Here is a 20,382-nt window from a genome sequence, read left to right as displayed (position 1 = left end):
CACCCAGGGCACAAGCTGGCATCTGCACAGGGCACCCAGGGTCCCGGCAGCACCCAGTGGCCGTGGCTGTGGGCACAGAGCCTTACGCAGTCAAAGAGTGGCAGGAGCGCCTCAGCCAGCTGCAGGGCGATGGGGGTGGGTATCGGGGCACCATTATCCGGGAGCAGATGTCTCAATAGAAGAATGGTCATCCTGACCATGTTGCTGTCATTTTCCCCCAGCAGCTCCACAAGACTTCCACACAGGCTCCACATTTTTTCAGCCTGTGTGGAAGACAAGTTTGTGAAACACCAGCCTGCTGCCGCAGGGCCCAGAGGCCAAAGGCCTGTCTCCAAGCACTGGGGCAGCTGAAGCGGGAGGCAGGAGAGCTGGGAGCAGCTGCCCCAGCGCCCGAAGCCCGGGCAAGGCCAAGGGACTGCGTTGCCCAGCCCCACGCAGCTTGCACGCCTTCAGCCGCTGCCCCCTTCTCACCATCAAGGGGTTCTTGCCCAGCACTACGAGGCCTCTGAGTGCCACGTAACGCCTGGCCCTGTGCTCGCTCTGCAGGTTCTGTGACATGATGTCCAGAAGACTGTCACTGCATTCCCTCAAGTCCAGGCACTCGAGCACCTGAAAGGCACAGGACAGTGAGAGGGGACCTGTCCGGCAGGAGCCCAGAATTGCACAGGGCTGGGCCCAGGCAGCGGCACAGGGCGCGGGCACCGTCCTGGCAGCTGTGGCTACAAGGGGGCAGAGAGCTGGGAGGCTGCTGAGTGAGGCAGCACTGGCCTTCAGGCTCACCTCCACCAGGAATGCCAGGGCAGGGAAATCCCAGGATGGCATCTCTTGGCCGAGCAGGCTGAGCAGGTAGAATGCAACCCCGAGAGAAAAGTGTACGGCTGAATGGCAAATTTCTCTGACAAGAGGAAAAGAGAAACAAGAGCCTGAGCCAGTGGGCAAGCCTCTGGCAGGAGTGCCTCACAGAGTTCTCATCTTCCCCCACCAGCCTTGCAGCAATGGGAGCTGGGCCATGTGGGAGTTGGTTGCTCGTGAGCACCCTCCTCTGCCAGCCTTTTGCAGTGTGCTCGGCCGTCCCTCAGTGACAAGGCCCTCTGGGCCACGAGCACAGGGAGGGACTGTGTGGGGCACCTGGGCACAGAGCACAAATGTCAGAGGCAGCGGGGTGAAGGGGGTCTCACCTTGCCAGCAGAGCCACGGCAAAGTGGTGGGTGTCAGGAGAGAGCAGCGTGTCCCAGCCACACCTGCGTTCCATTGCCACCACCACATGCTCGCAGCGGAGAAGGCAGAGCAGGGACTTCAGGGTGCGCACTGCAAACCTGTGTGCAGAGCAAAGCCCAGGTGACGCTGGCAGCACTGGCTCCTTGCCAGGCCACGTGGCAGGGACAGCAGGACTGGGATGGAGCACCTGTTGGGGCTGGTGGCAAGGCCGTGCTCTTCCTGGCATTGGTTCCAGAAGTTGTCGACATCCACTGGCATCTCTTGTGCGCTGAAGAAGACTTGGAAAAGGAGATGCACAAATAGGCGGGGAAAATAAGACTTGGCTACACGTGGGATGCGGGGCTCCTGGAGGATCTTCCACACCACCAGGGTTGCCTGCAAAGGACAAAGTCCCCCCCCGAGACAGCGCTCAGTGCCGAGGCGTCCCTGTGGCAGGGCCCGAGCGTGGCAGGGAGCGGCCCGGTGAGATGCAGGGGGAGCACGGGGCCTGGTGGGCCTGAAGCTGCCCCTGGGCCAGGTTTCAGGCCAGCGCTTGAGGCAGGGAGATGCAGTGAGGGAAGGAGGATGGAGAGCTGCTGGAGAGGCGGCCTTGGAGGCAGCAAAGGCCACTTGCAGAAACTCACAGCCATGGCAAAGACACGCGTTGTGTCCCCATCGGAGGTGCGCGTGATGTGCTCTGGCCAGCTCCCCAGCACATCCAGGAGTATGCGCAGCACTGGCTCCACAGTCCTGGGCGAGCACATGATGGTCTTCCATACGGTGATGGCAGCTCTGCGGGGTTAGAGCTCTGTCTCAGCGGGGGGTCTCAGACGCAGCACCGTGGCCTGGGCATCCCTAGGGGGCCCGGGCTGACGGCCAGCTTTGCCTCTGCCCACTGGCCCCCTGCCAGAAGCACCCAGGCAGTCCAGGCCGGTGGGGACAGAGCCCTGAGGGGCAGCAGGGGAGCATGGCAGCAGGCTCAGGGGTTTACATGCCAGAGCTGGCAAAGGCAGCAGCCAGAGGGCCCTGCAACTCTCTGGACACCTGGCACAGGTGGTACAGGGTGATGGGCTGGGGAGCCCTGAGCCCTGTGGGCAGGTGGACCCCATACCTGTCACAGGACGGGGCCACACGCAGGAGCGTCACGACTACGTCACCCGGGTGTGCTTTGGTGAGATGAAGCAGGGTCTTGTCCAGCCTGTGCTCGTCAGCATCATTGGCCAGGAGCCATCGGTAAATGTACCTCACCATGGCGGGCACCTGGAAAAGGCACAGGGAGACTCAGAAAGGTGCCAGAGGGAGCGATGTTCCTGGCGTCCCCAGAGAAGTGCTTCCCCTGCCAGCGCAACTGCCATGGCCTCAAAGGCTCCCAGAGACCAGCAGGTGTGGCTTGGGAAGCCACGTCACTCATGGGGGAATTGAAACCTGGCCACAGGCTGCTTACTTGTTCTGGCCTGGAAACACCCTTCTCCAGGAGCAAATCCAGCAGGGCGGCACTGGTCTCACGTCCGAGGAGCTGCGAGTGAGCTCTGAGCCCAGTGCCCGTGCTGCTGGTCTCTTCCTGCTGAATGCCCTGGATGAAGCTGAGAACGAGCTGTAGGAGAAGGGCAAGAAGCCGGGCATGTTGCACGGACTGCTCCACACACGGTGCTCGGCTGAGCAGGGACAGCAGGCCCAGCCCAGCCGGGGGTGGTTGCAGGTACCTGCGCTGTGGTGCGGAAGCGGCCACGGCTGGATTCCTGCTCTTGCGTGCGCTCCACGGCTGCTTCTGGCAAAGATAGAGCGCAGGCAGAGCTGAGGGGCTGCGGGAGAGGCCAGAGAACATAGGCCAGCCTTACGCTGCCCAGGCAGGGAGAGCCCCATGATGCCCCAGGGGCATGGAGAACGGTATCTGCGGGCTGTCTGCCCGGCCCCTCTTCTGTCCTGTCCGTGGGCATGTCCCCAGGGGATGGCGTGGCATGGGATGGGGCCAAGTTGGCTGCAGGCTCCAGCCCTGCGGCCCAGCTCTGCCACTCACCCTCCTGCGGTGGCTGGAACGGCACCACCTCTTCTGTCTCCTGTGCTGGGGCAGCTCCAGGGCCTTCTTCCTCCTCCTCCTCCACCCAAGCCAGCTTGGGCACTCTTGGGGGCCTCCACTCCATGTCACTGACTAGAGCTTCTTGTAGGAGAGATGGCCTGGCAAAGCTTCTGGGGCACCAAGTCCCAGGCCTCTGCCCTTGAGGGCAGCTGCAGAATAGAAGCCTCGGCAGGCCACGGGTCACCGAGTGCTGTGCTCTGGCCTCGAGCTCAGCCACAGGAACAAGGCCGCGAAGAAGCTCCGGCTCACACGGGAACGAGTGCGCTGTGCGGGGGCTCCTCACGGCACCGCTCTGTCCCGTCCTGCGCCGTTGGGTGTTCCAAGCACCCGGGCAAGTTTCTATTTCCCACGTGTCACAAAGGGCCCTTGGACACCGGCTTCCGTTGCATGCCGCGCTGACCGTGCTGCAGCGTGCCAGCCAGGGCCCTTGCACACGCTGCCTTCTTCCCTGGGGCTGCCCCCAGCCCACCCAAAGTTGCCCAGCTTGGAAGGAATCCCTGGCCCCAGGTGTCTAAGAAAGCCCGACAGGCTCTTTAGGGAGGGCTCAGACCATCAGCAAACGCTGCCCTGCTCTGCACGCTCAGTCCTATTCCCATCTCCTTCTCCTAGAGCATTTTCATGTCTAAATTAGAATCATTTGAAGGCAGGGGATTTACATTTTCTATTTCAGAGAAGGCTTCTGCCTTCCTTAGCAGCCACCTGACTTTTCAAAGCAAGACAATTGTTTCTCATCTTGCAGATGCGCAGTTGTTGGGGAGCCCTGTTTGACACCGGGGACCTGGAGAACCATTGCCAGCAATTGGGAAAATCCTAGATGGTCCATCCACACATTGATGAGGTCTCCCAATTTGCCCGGAAAGTGGCTCCAGCTTTTATAGGCCAAAAAGAGCAAGTCCAAGGAACTTGATGATATTTTTAGCCCAGAAACCCCTGCAGCTAGATGGCACACTTCACAATCAGCAGGGACAGAGCTAGGCCAAAGCCCAGACCTCTGCCGGGAGGCTTTCTCCTCTAATACCCTTCAAACCAACCTCTCTTCAAGTAGTCCCTTGGGAAAGTTTCTTCAAATGATACATTTCTAGCACATTGCTACACAGGGTTATGGGAAAGTTTCTAAAGCAGCTGCTTTGGAGTCAAAGAGCCAGCATGAAGAGTCCTTGTCATCTGTTTGTAGCTAAATCACACTTTGGGGGATTTGAAGGAGTTTGGAATGAGTTACAGAGCAGACCTCTGAGTTTTTTAGATGATGCCATTTCTTTTCCTTATCTTCTACATGGAGAGGAAGGGTGAGTTTGGCTCACATCTCCACCGCATGGCTCACAAGGTCACAAGACTTGTGGTTACAAGACCTTTTAAGGATTTATTGGCCAATAAAACACTGCCAAAAACTATATGTACGTTTCTGACCCAATCCTTCGATATTTCATCCCATGGTCTCATGCTACATTGGAAGCTTTCTTAGCCAATAATGTTATGACACACAAACCTAGAGCACTGCTTCTAAACATCGTGTTTACCGTTGTAACTACTTTTATTTTTTCTATATCTTCAACTCCAAAATGCTAAACTTTCCTCCACTCAGCTTAAGGTGTCTCTGCTTTATAATAGAAATCCACATTCTCGCTTCTAGCACCCAAGTTTGGAAGCCCTTTCCAAAGTCTCGGATCCAATGCTGTGTTTAATTGCAGGCCTTGGCTTACAGGCCCAAAGATCTGAGAACTCCCTGTGTTTCGGTTTCCAATGACACTGATGCTGTTAGTTCCAGAGTGCCCAGGATCTGTCCGGATCAGTCAACTCTGGCAGGAACAAGGCAGCTGCCAGGGGGGCTGCTTATGGCCTCTGACACCCAATTGCTCAAGGCCTCCCAGTGCCCCAGCCCCTCAGGGTCTCCCCCAGCCCGCTCAAGCTGCCCGGCAGCAGCGTCGCAGCCCCACAGCAGCTGCGGAGCAGCCCCATCCAGAGGCACCTCGGAGCCCTCAGCAAGGCAGCCAGCAGCTCACGGGCAGGAGGACACGGATGGCGCTTCCTGCCTGGCACGGGCCTTTGTGGCCATCTCCAGGCACCGCTCTGGCAGGGATCCCCGCAGCTCCGGCCCCTGCCCAGCCGCTCTTCTGTGGGCAGCACAAAGGCTTCGGCAGAACCACCAAAGGCCAAGGGGCTTCTGGCCATTTTGCCTGCGGCACTGCACGCCTGGGCAGCCGGCTGAGCAGAAGCACCCTTTTGCCCCCTTCAGGCCTCAGGACCCCTCAGCCTGCTGTGCTGCTGAGCACAAGCACCCTTTTCACCCTTTCTTGCCTCTTGCCCTGCAGACCCCGGGCAGAAAAGAAAAGTTCCTAGCAGTCTGTGTATCATAATACCTTCTATAACAAATTTATTGACATTAATCTATCCTAAAGAATAATATATACTCTAACATTTATTTATTTACAATAATCTAAAATCTATAGTAATAGATGTAATAATAGATACTCTAATATTGAACTATTTACAATGAAGAAAAAAAGGGAAAAAGGAAAAGAAAAACCTTAAAGGAAAAGAAAATTGCCCCTGGCTCCGGTTGCCCCAGCAAAGAGAGCCTGCTCCCCAGATCAGCTCTCCCCAGAGCTCCTGCAGTGCAGCCAGCTGAGCCCCAAGAGACGAGGCCAGGTCCTGCGTGCCCTGCGCAGCTGATCTTGCAGCCTCCGGATAATGGAATTAGGGCCCCGCTCTATTGCCCGGAGGACACGCAGTGTTTCCAGTGCCAGCTCGGAGACGGCACTGCTCGTGTCCTCCGTCAGGCCTTCCAGGGCTGCAAGAGAGAGGAACAGAGGCACGGTCAGAAGCTGCATCTGCGGGGAGCCGAGGAGAGCCCCTTGCAAGTGCCAGCCCAGCGGGCTCTTGCCATGGCTAAGAGGGAGCAGGGAGCCAGGGGATCAGGCCGAAGCTGCTGGCCAGGAATCCCCCACGTAGCCCTGAAATCTCCGTGTGCTCTGGCCACGGGAGCAGAGCCCTCCAGAGCCGGGGCAGGGCTTGCAGCTCCCCCCGCCAGCCCCTGCTGTCAGCCCCTTGCCCTCACTCACCGCTGCAGATCAGCTGGAGCTCTTGCTGCTGCCCCCTGAGGTGCTGGCCGGCCATCCCTGGGAACACAGAGCCTGTCACGGCCCCAGCGGCACAGCTCCCTGCCAGCGGCGCTGCCGGAGCTGCGGCCACACGGCCTGCTGGCCCGGCAGAGCTCAGCCCGGGCCCTTGCCGCACGCTGCCGCCCAAGGGCACGGCTGCCAGAGGGGCGGCAGCGGCGCCCAGGCCGGGCGGGGCTCCACGGCGCCGGGCCCGGGTGGAGCCGCCGGGGCAGCAGGCGGGGCTGGGGCCGAGCCGCGGCGGGGCCAGGGAGGGACTGCCAGGGAGTGGCTTACTCATGAAGATGACGGCCTCCTCTCGCAGGGCGTCCTGTGGGCTCTGCAGGTAGCGCAGGGCCCGGCGCAGGTGCTCGGCCGCTCCTCTCCTGTCCTCTGCCAGCTGGAGAGAGCGGCAGGAGGGAAGGGTTGGCACGGGCGCAGCCCCTCGGCCGGACGCTGCCTGCGCCCAGCCCCGGCCTCCCCTGCCCGCAGAGCCCTGAGGCGCGGCCAGCAGCCGCTGCTGCCGGGCTCCCGAGGGGAGGGGGCAGAGGGCCGGCTGCTGCCCGGGGAGCCGCGGTGCCGCCCCGGCCCTGGCGTGGGTTAGGGCCCACGCCAGCCTGGAGAAGAGCCCGCGTGGCCTCTGGGTGCAGCAGCGGGCAGGGGCACAGCTGCCAGCCCCGCACCCTGAGCACACCCTCGGGGGCCTTCTCCAGGCTGAGGCTGGGGATTCTTGGCAGTCCTTACCAGGCTCTCGCCGAACCTCCATGTGCGATCCACCTGTAGCAGGTGTTGGAGGTCCCTCCTCTCGAGGAATCGTGCTGAAGAATGCAGCATTTCCCGGGAGGCCTGGAGAGCAGCAGAGACACACAGATGGCCCCACAGGCCAGGGCACAGGAGCATCCCTGTGCCGCAGCCCGGAGGAGGCTGCAGCTTGCAAGCTACCAGGGCAGGAGGCAGCCCAGCCCCCTGCCAGGGGGACAGCAGCCGGCCGCAAGTCCTCACCTCAGCAACAAACTGATTCTCATCATGGCAGTGGAAGTAGAGTGGCAGCAGGCTCTGGCACACGTGGCACTTCAGGACCTTTCTTCCCTCTTGCGTTAATAAGTGCAGCATCTCGTGAAAGATACACATGGAGCTCAGCTGTACCTGGCTATCATCCTGTATGAAAGGACGGGCAAAATACCTCAGCATCAGCTGCTTCAGGCACCCAGGGCACAAGCTGGCATCTGCACAGGGCACCCAGGGTCCCGGCAGCACCCAGTGGCCGTGGCTGTGGGCACAGAGCCTTACGCAGTCAAAGAGTGGCAGGAGCGCCTCAGCCAGCTGCAGGGCGATGGGGGTGGGTATCGGGGCACCATTATCCGGGAGCAGATGTCTCAATAGAAGAATGGTCATCCTGACCATGTTGCTGTCATTTTCCCCCAGCAGCTCCACAAGACTTCCACACAGGCTCCACATTTTTTCAGCCTGTGTGGAAGACAAGTTTGTGAAACACCAGCCTGCTGCCGCAGGGCCCAGAGGCCAAAGGCCTGTCTCCAAGCACTGGGGCAGCTGAAGCGGGAGGCAGGAGAGCTGGGAGCAGCTGCCCCAGCGCCCGAAGCCCGGGCAAGGCCAAGGGACTGCGTTGCCCAGCCCCACGCAGCTTGCACGCCTTCAGCCGCTGCCCCCTTCTCACCATCAAGGGGTTCTTGCCCAGCACTACGAGGCCTCTGAGTGCCACGTAACGCCTGGCCCTGTGCTCGCTCTGCAGGTTCTGTGACATGATGTCCAGAAGACTGTCACTGCATTCCCTCAAGTCCAGGCACTCGAGCACCTGAAAGGCACAGGACAGTGAGAGGGGACCTGTCCGGCAGGAGCCCAGAATTGCACAGGGCTGGGCCCAGGCAGCGGCACAGGGCGCGGGCACCGTCCTGGCAGCTGTGGCTACAAGGGGGCAGAGAGCTGGGAGGCTGCTGAGTGAGGCAGCACTGGCCTTCAGGCTCACCTCCACCAGGAATGCCAGGGCAGGGAAATCCCAGGATGGCATCTCTTGGCCGAGCAGGCTGAGCAGGTAGAATGCAACCCCGAGAGAAAAGTGTACGGCTGAATGGCAAATTTCTCTGACAAGAGGAAAAGAGAAACAAGAGCCTGAGCCAGTGGGCAAGCCTCTGGCAGGAGTGCCTCACAGAGTTCTCATCTTCCCCCACCAGCCTTGCAGCAATGGGAGCTGGGCCATGTGGGAGTTGGTTGCTCGTGAGCACCCTCCTCTGCCAGCCTTTTGCAGTGTGCTCGGCCGTCCCTCAGTGACAAGGCCCTCTGGGCCACGAGCACAGGGAGGGACTGTGTGGGGCACCTGGGCACAGAGCACAAATGTCAGAGGCAGCGGGGTGAAGGGGGTCTCACCTTGCCAGCAGAGCCACGGCAAAGTGGTGGGTGTCAGGAGAGAGCAGCGTGTCCCAGCCACACCTGCGTTCCATTGCCACCACCACATGCTCGCAGCGGAGAAGGCAGAGCAGGGACTTCAGGGTGCGCACTGCAAACCTGTGTGCAGAGCAAAGCCCAGGTGACGCTGGCAGCACTGGCTCCTTGCCAGGCCACGTGGCAGGGACAGCAGGACTGGGATGGAGCACCTGTTGGGGCTGGTGGCAAGGCCGTGCTCTTCCTGGCATTGGTTCCAGAAGTTGTCGACATCCACTGGCATCTCTTGTGCGCTGAAGAAGACTTGGAAAAGGAGATGCACAAATAGGCGGGGAAAATAAGACTTGGCTACACGTGGGATGCGGGGCTCCTGGAGGATCTTCCACACCACCAGGGTTGCCTGCAAAGGACAAAGTCCCCCCCCGAGACAGCGCTCAGTGCCGAGGCGTCCCTGTGGCAGGGCCCGAGCGTGGCAGGGAGCGGCCCGGTGAGATGCAGGGGGAGCACGGGGCCTGGTGGGCCTGAAGCTGCCCCTGGGCCAGGTTTCAGGCCAGCGCTTGAGGCAGGGAGATGCAGTGAGGGAAGGAGGATGGAGAGCTGCTGGAGAGGCGGCCTTGGAGGCAGCAAAGGCCACTTGCAGAAACTCACAGCCATGGCAAAGACACGCGTTGTGTCCCCATCGGAGGTGCGCGTGATGTGCTCTGGCCAGCTCCCCAGCACATCCAGGAGTATGCGCAGCACTGGCTCCACAGTCCTGGGCGAGCACATGATGGTCTTCCATACGGTGATGGCAGCTCTGCGGGGTTAGAGCTCTGTCTCAGCGGGGGGTCTCAGACGCAGCACCGTGGCCTGGGCATCCCTAGGGGGCCCGGGCTGACGGCCAGCTTTGCCTCTGCCCACTGGCCCCCTGCCAGAAGCACCCAGGCAGTCCAGGCCGGTGGGGACAGAGCCCTGAGGGGCAGCAGGGGAGCATGGCAGCAGGCTCAGGGGTTTACATGCCAGAGCTGGCAAAGGCAGCAGCCAGAGGGCCCTGCAACTCTCTGGACACCTGGCACAGGTGGTACAGGGTGATGGGCTGGGGAGCCCTGAGCCCTGTGGGCAGGTGGACCCCATACCTGTCACAGGACGGGGCCACACGCAGGAGCGTCACGACTACGTCACCCGGGTGTGCTTTGGTGAGATGAAGCAGGGTCTTGTCCAGCCTGTGCTCGTCAGCATCATTGGCCAGGAGCCATCGGTAAATGTACCTCACCATGGCGGGCACCTGGAAAAGGCACAGGGAGACTCAGAAAGGTGCCAGAGGGAGCGATGTTCCTGGCGTCCCCAGAGAAGTGCTTCCCCTGCCAGCGCAACTGCCATGGCCTCAAAGGCTCCCAGGGACCAGCAGGTGTGGCTTGGGAAGCCACGTCACTCATGGGGGAATTGAAACCTGGCCACAGGCTGCTTACTTGTTCTGGCCTGGAAACACCCTTCTCCAGGAGCAAATCCAGCAGGGCGGCACTGGTCTCACGTCCGAGGAGCTGCGAGTGAGCTCTGAGCCCAGTGCCCGTGCTGCTGGTCTCTTCCTGCTGAATGCCCTGGATGAAGCTGAGAACGAGCTGTAGGAGAAGGGCAAGAAGCCGGGCATGTTGCACGGACTGCTCCACACACGGTGCTCGGCTGAGCAGGGACAGCAGGCCCAGCCCAGCCGGGGGTGGTTGCAGGTACCTGCGCTGTGGTGCGGAAGCGGCCACGGCTGGATTCCTGCTCTTGCGTGCGCTCCACGGCTGCTTCTGGCAAAGATAGAGCGCAGGCAGAGCTGAGGGGCTGCGGGAGAGGCCAGAGAACATAGGCCAGCCTTACGCTGCCCAGGCAGGGAGAGCCCCATGATGCCCCAGGGGCATGGAGAACGGTATCTGCGGGCTGTCTGCCCGGCCCCTCTTCTGTCCTGTCCGTGGGCATGTCCCCAGGGGATGGCGTGGCATGGGATGGGGCCAAGTTGGCTGCAGGCTCCAGCCCTGCGGCCCAGCTCTGCCACTCACCCTCCTGCGGTGGCTGGAACGGCACCACCTCTTCTGTCTCCTGTGCTGGGGCAGCTCCAGGGCCTTCTTCCTCCTCCTCCTCCACCCAAGCCAGCTTGGGCACTCTTGGGGGCCTCCACTCCATGTCACTGACTAGAGCTTCTTGTAGGAGAGATGGCCTGGCAAAGCTTCTGGGGCACCAAGTCCCAGGCCTCTGCCCTTGAGGGCAGCTGCAGAATAGAAGCCTCGGCAGGCCACGGGTCACCGAGTGCTGTGCTCTGGCCTCGAGCTCAGCCACAGGAACAAGGCCGCGAAGAAGCTCCGGCTCACACGGGAACGAGTGCGCTGTGCGGGGGCTCCTCACGGCACCGCTCTGTCCCGTCCTGCGCCGTTGGGTGTTCCAAGCACCCGGGCAAGCTTCTATTTCCCACGTGTCACAAAGGGCCCTTGGACACCGGCTTCCGTTGCATGCCGCGCTGACCGTGCTGCAGCGTGCCAGCCAGGGCCCTTGCACACGCTGCCTTCTTCCCTGGGGCTGCCCCCAGCCCACCCAAAGTTGCCCAGCTTGGAAGGAATCCCTGGCCCCAGGTGTCTAAGAAAGCCCGACAGGCTCTTTAGGGAGGGCTCAGACCATCAGCAAACGCTGCCCTGCTCTGCACGCTCAGTCCTATTCCCATCTCCTTCTCCTAGAGCATTTTCATGTCTAAATTAGAATCATTTGAAGGCAGGGGATTTACATTTTCTATTTCAGAGAAGGCTTCTGCCTTCCTTAGCAGCCACCTGACTTTTCAAAGCAAGACAATTGTTTCTCATCTTGCAGATGCGCAGTTGTTGGGGAGCCCTGTTTGACACCGGGGACCTGGAGAACCATTGCCAGCAATTGGGAAAATCCTAGATGGTCCATCCACACATTGATGAGGTCTCCCAATTTGCCCGGAAAGTGGCTCCAGCTTTTATAGGCCAAAAAGAGCAAGTCCAAGGAACTTGATGATATTTTTAGCCCAGAAACCCCTGCAGCTAGATGGCACACTTCACAATCAGCAGGGACAGAGCTAGGCCAAAGCCCAGACCTCTGCCGGGAGGCTTTCTCCTCTAATACCCTTCAAACCAACCTCTCTTCAAGTAGTCCCTTGGGAAAGTTTCTTCAAATGATACATTTCTAGCACATTGCTACACAGGGTTATGGGAAAGTTTCTAAAGCAGCTGCTTTGGAGTCAAAGAGCCAGCATGAAGAGTCCTTGTCATCTGTTTGTAGCTAAATCACACTTTGGGGGATTTGAAGGAGTTTGGAATGAGTTACAGAGCAGACCTCTGAGTTTTTTAGATGATGCCATTTCTTTTCCTTATCTTCTACATGGAGAGGAAGGGTGAGTTTGGCTCACATCTCCACCGCATGGCTCACAAGGTCACAAGACTTGTGGTTACAAGACCTTTTAAGGATTTATTGGCCAATAAAACACTGCCAAAAACTATATGTACGTTTCTGACCCAATCCTTCGATATTTCATCCCATGGTCTCATGCTACATTGGAAGCTTTCTTAGCCAATAATGTTATGACACACAAACCTAGAGCACTGCTTCTAAACATCGTGTTTACCGTTGTAACTACTTTTATTTTTTCTATATCTTCAACTCCAAAATGCTAAACTTTCCTCCACTCAGCTTAAGGTGTCTCTGCTTTATAATAGAAATCCACATTCTCGCTTCTAGCACCCAAGTTTGGAAGCCCTTTCCAAAGTCTCGGATCCAATGCTGTGTTTAATTGCAGGCCTTGGCTTACAGGCCCAAAGATCTGAGAACTCCCTGTGTTTCGGTTTCCAATGACACTGATGCTGTTAGTTCCAGAGTGCCCAGGATCTGTCCGGATCAGTCAACTCTGGCAGGAACAAGGCAGCTGCCAGGGGGGCTGCTTATGGCCTCTGACACCCAATTGCTCAAGGCCTCCCAGTGCCCCAGCCCCTCAGGGTCTCCCCCAGCCCGCTCAAGCTGCCCGGCAGCAGCGTCGCAGCCCCACAGCAGCTGCGGAGCAGCCCCATCCAGAGGCACCTCGGAGCCCTCAGCAAGGCAGCCAGCAGCTCACGGGCAGGAGGACACGGATGGCGCTTCCTGCCTGGCACGGGCCTTTGTGGCCATCTCCAGGCACCGCTCTGGCAGGGATCCCCGCAGCTCCGGCCCCTGCCCAGCCGCTCTTCTGTGGGCAGCACAAAGGCTTCGGCAGAACCACCAAAGGCCAAGGGGCTTCTGGCCATTTTGCCTGCGGCACTGCACGCCTGGGCAGCCGGCTGAGCAGAAGCACCCTTTTGCCCCCTTCAGGCCTCAGGACCCCTCAGCCTGCTGTGCTGCTGAGCACAAGCACCCTTTTCACCCTTTCTTGCCTCTTGCCCTGCAGACCCCGGGCAGAAAAGAAAAGTTCCTAGCAGTCTGTGTATCATAATACCTTCTATAACAAATTTATTGACATTAATCTATCCTAAAGAATAATATATACTCTAACATTTATTTATTTACAATAATCTAAAATCTATAGTAATAGATGTAATAATAGATACTCTAATATTGAACTATTTACAATGAAGAAAAAAAGGGAAAAAGGAAAAGAAAAACCTTAAAGGAAAAGAAAATTGCCCCTGGCTCCGGTTGCCCCAGCAAAGAGAGCCTGCTCCCCAGATCAGCTCTCCCCAGAGCTCCTGCAGTGCAGCCAGCTGAGCCCCAAGAGACGAGGCCAGGTCCTGCGTGCCCTGCGCAGCTGATCTTGCAGCCTCCGGATAATGGAATTAGGGCCCCGCTCTATTGCCCGGAGGACACGCAGTGTTTCCAGTGCCAGCTCGGAGACGGCACTGCTCGTGTCCTCCGTCAGGCCTTCCAGGGCTGCAAGAGAGAGGAACAGAGGCACGGTCAGAAGCTGCATCTGCGGGGAGCCGAGGAGAGCCCCTTGCAAGTGCCAGCCCAGCGGGCTCTTGCCATGGCTAAGAGGGAGCAGGGAGCCAGGGGATCAGGCCGAAGCTGCTGGCCAGGAATCCCCCACGTAGCCCTGAAATCTCCGTGTGCTCTGGCCACGGGAGCAGAGCCCTCCAGAGCCGGGGCAGGGCTTGCAGCTCCCCCCGCCAGCCCCTGCTGTCAGCCCCTTGCCCTCACTCACCGCTGCAGATCAGCTGGAGCTCTTGCTGCTGCCCCCTGAGGTGCTGGCCGGCCATCCCTGGGAACACAGAGCCTGTCACGGCCCCAGCGGCACAGCTCCCTGCCAGCGGCGCTGCCGGAGCTGCGGCCACACGGCCTGCTGGCCCGGCAGAGCTCAGCCCGGGCCCTTGCCGCACGCTGCCGCCCAAGGGCACGGCTGCCAGAGGGGCGGCAGCGGCGCCCAGGCCGGGCGGGGCTCCACGGCGCCGGGCCCGGGTGGAGCCGCCGGGGCAGCAGGCGGGGCTGGGGCCGAGCCGCGGCGGGGCCAGGGAGGGACTGCCAGGGAGTGGCTTACTCATGAAGATGACGGCCTCCTCTCGCAGGGCGTCCTGTGGGCTCTGCAGGTAGCGCAGGGCCCGGCGCAGGTGCTCGGCCGCTCCTCTCCTGTCCTCTGCCAGCTGGAGAGAGCGGCAGGAGGGAAGGGTTGGCACGGGCGCAGCCCCTCGGCCGGACGCTGCCTGCGCCCAGCCCCGGCCTCCCCTGCCCGCAGAGCCCTGAGGCGCGGCCAGCAGCCGCTGCTGCCGGGCTCCCGAGGGGAGGGGGCAGAGGGCCGGCTGCTGCCCGGGGAGCCGCGGTGCCGCCCCGGCCCTGGCGTGGGTTAGGGCCCACGCCAGCCTGGAGAAGAGCCCGCGTGGCCTCTGGGTGCAGCAGCGGGCAGGGGCACAGCTGCCAGCCCCGCACCCTGAGCACACCCTCGGGGGCCTTCTCCAGGCTGAGGCTGGGGATTCTTGGCAGTCCTTACCAGGCTCTCGCCGAACCTCCATGTGCGATCCACCTGTAGCAGGTGTTGGAGGTCCCTCCTCTCGAGGAATCGTGCTGAAGAATGCAGCATTTCCCGGGAGGCCTGGAGAGCAGCAGAGACACACAGATGGCCCCACAGGCCAGGGCACAGGAGCATCCCTGTGCCGCAGCCCGGAGGAGGCTGCAGCTTGCAAGCTACCAGGGCAGGAGGCAGCCCAGCCCCCTGCCAGGGGGACAGCAGCCGGCCGCAAGTCCTCACCTCAGCAACAAACTGATTCTCATCATGGCAGTGGAAGTAGAGTGGCAGCAGGCTCTGGCACACGTGGCACTTCAGGACCTTTCTTCCCTCTTGCGTTAATAAGTGCAGCATCTCGTGAAAGATACACATGGAGCTCAGCTGTACCTGGCTATCATCCTGTATGAAAGGACGGGCAAAATACCTCAGCATCAGCTGCTTCAGGCACCCAGGGCACAAGCTGGCATCTGCACAGGGCACCCAGGGTCCCGGCAGCACCCAGTGGCCGTGGCTGTGGGCACAGAGCCTTACGCAGTCAAAGAGTGGCAGGAGCGCCTCAGCCAGCTGCAGGGCGATGGGGGTGGGTATCGGGGCACCATTATCCGGGAGCAGATGTCTCAATAGAAGAATGGTCATCCTGACCATGTTGCTGTCATTTTCCCCCAGCAGCTCCACAAGACTTCCACACAGGCTCCACATTTTTTCAGCCTGTGTGGAAGACAAGTTTGTGAAACACCAGCCTGCTGCCGCAGGGCCCAGAGGCCAAAGGCCTGTCTCCAAGCACTGGGGCAGCTGAAGCGGGAGGCAGGAGAGCTGGGAGCAGCTGCCCCAGCGCCCGAAGCCCGGGCAAGGCCAAGGGACTGCGTTGCCCAGCCCCACGCAGCTTGCACGCCTTCAGCCGCTGCCCCCTTCTCACCATCAAGGGGTTCTTGCCCAGCACTACGAGGCCTCTGAGTGCCACGTAACGCCTGGCCCTGTGCTCGCTCTGCAGGTTCTGTGACATGATGTCCAGAAGACTGTCACTGCATTCCCTCAAGTCCAGGCACTCGAGCACCTGAAAGGCACAGGACAGTGAGAGGGGACCTGTCCGGCAGGAGCCCAGAATTGCACAGGGCTGGGCCCAGGCAGCGGCACAGGGCGCGGGCACCGTCCTGGCAGCTGTGGCTACAAGGGGGCAGAGAGCTGGGAGGCTGCTGAGTGAGGCAGCACTGGCCTTCAGGCTCACCTCCACCAGGAATGCCAGGGCAGGGAAATCCCAGGATGGCATCTCTTGGCCGAGCAGGCTGAGCAGGTAGAATGCAACCCCGAGAGAAAAGTGTACGGCTGAATGGCAAATTTCTCTGACAAGAGGAAAAGAGAAACAAGAGCCTGAGCCAGTGGGCAAGCCTCTGGCAGGAGTGCCTCACAGAGTTCTCATCTTCCCCCACCAGCCTTGCAGCAATGGGAGCTGGGCCATGTGGGAGTTGGTTGCTCGTGAGCACCCTCCTCTGCCAGCCTTTTGCAGTGTGCTCGGCCGTCCCTCAGTGACAAGGCCCTCTGGGCCACGAGCACAGGGAGGGACTGTGTGGGGCACCTGGGCACAGAGCACAAATGTCAGAGGCAGCGGGGTGAAGGGGGTCTCACCTTGCCAGCAGAGCCACGGCAAAGTGGTGGGTGTCAGGAGAGAGCAGCGTGTCCCAGCCACACCTGCGTTCCATTGCCACCACCACATGCTCGCAGCGGAGAAGGCAGAGCAGGGACTTCAGGGTGCGCACTGCAAACCTGTGTGCAGAGCAAAGCCCAGGTGACGCTGGCAGCACTGGCTCCTTGCCAGGCCACGTGGCAGGGACAGCAGGACTGGGATGGAGCACCTGTTGGGGCTGGTGGCAAGGCCGTGCTCTTCCTGGCATTGGTTCCAGAAGTTGTCGACATCCACTGGCATCTCTTGTGCGCTGAAGAAGACTTGGAAAAGGAGATGCACAAATAGGCGGGGAAAATAAGACTTGGCTACACGTGGGATGCGGGGCTCCTGGAGGATCTTCCACACCACCAGGGTTGCCTGCAAAGGACAAAGTCCCCCCCCGAGACAGCGCTCAGTGCCGAGGCGTCCCTGTGGCAGGGCCCGAGCGTGGCAGGGAGCGGCCCGGTGAGATGCAGGGGGAGCACGGGGCCTGGTGGGCCTGAAGCTGCCCCTGGGCCAGGTTTCAGGCCAGCGCTTGAGGCAGGGAGATGCAGTGAGGGAAGGAGGATGGAGAGCTGCTGGAGAGGCGGCCTTGGAGGCAGCAAAGGCCACTTGCAGAAACTCACAGCCATGGCAAAGACACGCGTTGTGTCCCCATCGGAGGTGCGCGTGATGTGCTCTGGCCAGCTCCCCAGCACATCCAGGAGTATGCGCAGCACTGGCTCCACAGTCCTGGGCGAGCACATGATGGTCTTCCATACGGTGATGGCAGCTCTGCGGGGTTAGAGCTCTGTCTCAGCGGGGGGTCTCAGACGCAGCACCGTGGCCTGGGCATCCCTAGGGGGCCCGGGCTGACGGCCAGCTTTGCCTCTGCCCACTGGCCCCCTGCCAGAAGCACCCAGGCAGTCCAGGCCGGTGGGGACAGAGCCCTGAGGGGCAGCAGGGGAGCATGGCAGCAGGCTCAGGGGTTTACATGCCAGAGCTGGCAAAGGCAGCAGCCAGAGGGCCCTGCAACTCTCTGGACACCTGGCACAGGTGGTACAGGGTGATGGGCTGGGGAGCCCTGAGCCCTGTGGGCAGGTGGACCCCATACCTGTCACAGGACGGGGCCACACGCAGGAGCGTCACGACTACGTCACCCGGGTGTGCTTTGGTGAGATGAAGCAGGGTCTTGTCCAGCCTGTGCTCGTCAGCATCATTGGCCAGGAGCCATCGGTAAATGTACCTCACCATGGCGGGCACCTGGAAAAGGCACAGGGAGACTCAGAAAGGTGCCAGAGGGAGCGATGTTCCTGGCGTCCCCAGAGAAGTGCTTCCCCTGCCAGCGCAACTGCCATGGCCTCAAAGGCTCCCAGAGACCAGCAGGTGTGGCTTGGGAAGCCACGTCACTCATGGGGGAATTGAAACCTGGCCACAGGCTGCTTACTTGTTCTGGCCTGGAAACACCCTTCTCCAGGAGCAAATCCAGCAGGGCGGCACTGGTCTCACGTCCGAGGAGCTGCGAGTGAGCTCTGAGCCCAGTGCCCGTGCTGCTGGTCTCTTCCTGCTGAATGCCCTGGATGAAGCTGAGAACGAGCTGTAGGAGAAGGGCAAGAAGCCGGGCATGTTGCACGGACTGCTCCACACACGGTGCTCGGCTGAGCAGGGACAGCAGGCCCAGCCCAGCCGGGGGTGGTTGCAGGTACCTGCGCTGTGGTGCGGAAGCGGCCACGGCTGGATTCCTGCTCTTGCGTGCGCTCCACGGCTGCTTCTGGCAAAGATAGAGCGCAGGCAGAGCTGAGGGGCTGCGGGAGAGGCCAGAGAACATAGGCCAGCCTTACGCTGCCCAGGCAGGGAGAGCCCCATGATGCCCCAGGGGCATGGAGAACGGTATCTGCGGGCTGTCTGCCCGGCCCCTCTTCTGTCCTGTCCGTGGGCATGTCCCCAGGGGATGGCGTGGCATGGGATGGGGCCAAGTTGGCTGCAGGCTCCAGCCCTGCGGCCCAGCTCTGCCACTCACCCTCCTGCGGTGGCTGGAACGGCACCACCTCTTCTGTCTCCTGTGCTGGGGCAGCTCCAGGGCCTTCTTCCTCCTCCTCCTCCACCCAAGCCAGCTTGGGCACTCTTGGGGGCCTCCACTCCATGTCACTGACTAGAGCTTCTTGTAGGAGAGATGGCCTGGCAAAGCTTCTGGGGCACCAAGTCCCAGGCCTCTGCCCTTGAGGGCAGCTGCAGAATAGAAGCCTCGGCAGGCCACGGGTCACCGAGTGCTGTGCTCTGGCCTCGAGCTCAGCCACAGGAACAAGGCCGCGAAGAAGCTCCGGCTCACACGGGAACGAGTGCGCTGTGCGGGGGCTCCTCACGGCACCGCTCTGTCCCGTCCTGCGCCGTTGGGTGTTCCAAGCACCCGGGCAAGCTTCTATTTCCCACGTGTCACAAAGGGCCCTTGGACACCGGCTTCCGTTGCATGCCGCGCTGACCGTGCTGCAGCGTGCCAGCCAGGGCCCTTGCACACGCTGCCTTCTTCCCTGGGGCTGCCCCCAGCCCACCCAAAGTTGCCCAGCTTGGAAGGAATCCCTGGCCCCAGGTGTCTAAGAAAGCCCGACAGGCTCTTTAGGGAGGGCTCAGACCATCAGCAAACGCTGCCCTGCTCTGCACGCTCAGTCCTATTCCCATCTCCTTCTCCTAGAGCATTTTCATGTCTAAATTAGAATCATTTGAAGGCAGGGGATTTACATTTTCTATTTCAGAGAAGGCTTCTGCCTTCCTTAGCAGCCACCTGACTTTTCAAAGCAAGACAATTGTTTCTCATCTTGCAGATGCGCAGTTGTTGGGGAGCCCTGTTTGACACCGGGGACCTGGAGAACCATTGCCAGCAATTGGGAAAATCCTAGATGGTCCATCCACACATTGATGAGGTCTCCCAATTTGCCCGGAAAGTGGCTCCAGCTTTTATAGGCCAAAAAGAGCAAGTCCAAGGAACTTGATGATATTTTTAGCCCAGAAACCCCTGCAGCTAGATGGCACACTTCACAATCAGCAGGGACAGAGCTAGGCCAAAGCCCAGACCTCTGCCGGGAGGCTTTCTCCTCTAATACCCTTCAAACCAACCTCTCTTCAAGTAGTCCCTTGGGAAAGTTTCTTCAAATGATACATTTCTAGCACATTGCTACACAGGGTTATGGGAAAGTTTCTAAAGCAGCTGCTTTGGAGTCAAAGAGCCAGCATGAAGAGTCCTTGTCATCTGTTTGTAGCTAAATCACACTTTGGGGGATTTGAAGGAGTTTGGAATGAGTTACAGAGCAGACCTCTGAGTTTTTTAGATGATGCCATTTCTTTTCCTTATCTTCTACATGGAGAGGAAGGGTGAGTTTGGCTCACATCTCCACCGCATGGCTCACAAGGTCACAAGACTTGTGGTTACAAGACCTTTTAAGGATTTATTGGCCAATAAAACACTGCCAAAAACTATATGTACGTTTCTGACCCAATCCTTCGATATTTCATCCCATGGTCTCATGCTACATTGGAAGCTTTCTTAGCCAATAATGTTATGACACACAAACCTAGAGCACTGCTTCTAAACATCGTGTTTACCGTTGTAACTACTTTTATTTTTTCTATATCTTCAACTCCAAAATGCTAAACTTTCCTCCACTCAGCTTAAGGTGTCTCTGCTTTATAATAGAAATCCACATTCTCGCTTCTAGCACCCAAGTTTGGAAGCCCTTTCCAAAGTCTCGGATCCAATGCTGTGTTTAATTGCAGGCCTTGGCTTACAGGCCCAAAGATCTGAGAACTCCCTGTGTTTCGGTTTCCAATGACACTGATGCTGTTAGTTCCAGAGTGCCCAGGATCTGTCCGGATCAGTCAACTCTGGCAGGAACAAGGCAGCTGCCAGGGGGGCTGCTTATGGCCTCTGACACCCAATTGCTCAAGGCCTCCCAGTGCCCCAGCCCCTCAGGGTCTCCCCCAGCCCGCTCAAGCTGCCCGGCAGCAGCGTCGCAGCCCCACAGCAGCTGCGGAGCAGCCCCATCCAGAG

Source organism: Fringilla coelebs (assembly GCF_963513975.1).
Source record: "Fringilla coelebs genome assembly, chromosome: 11".
In the NCBI taxonomy this organism is placed as follows: domain Eukaryota; kingdom Metazoa; phylum Chordata; class Aves; order Passeriformes; family Fringillidae; genus Fringilla; species Fringilla coelebs.
The sequence above is the reverse complement of the archived record's forward strand: the minus strand, read 5'-3'. Positions refer to the sequence as shown.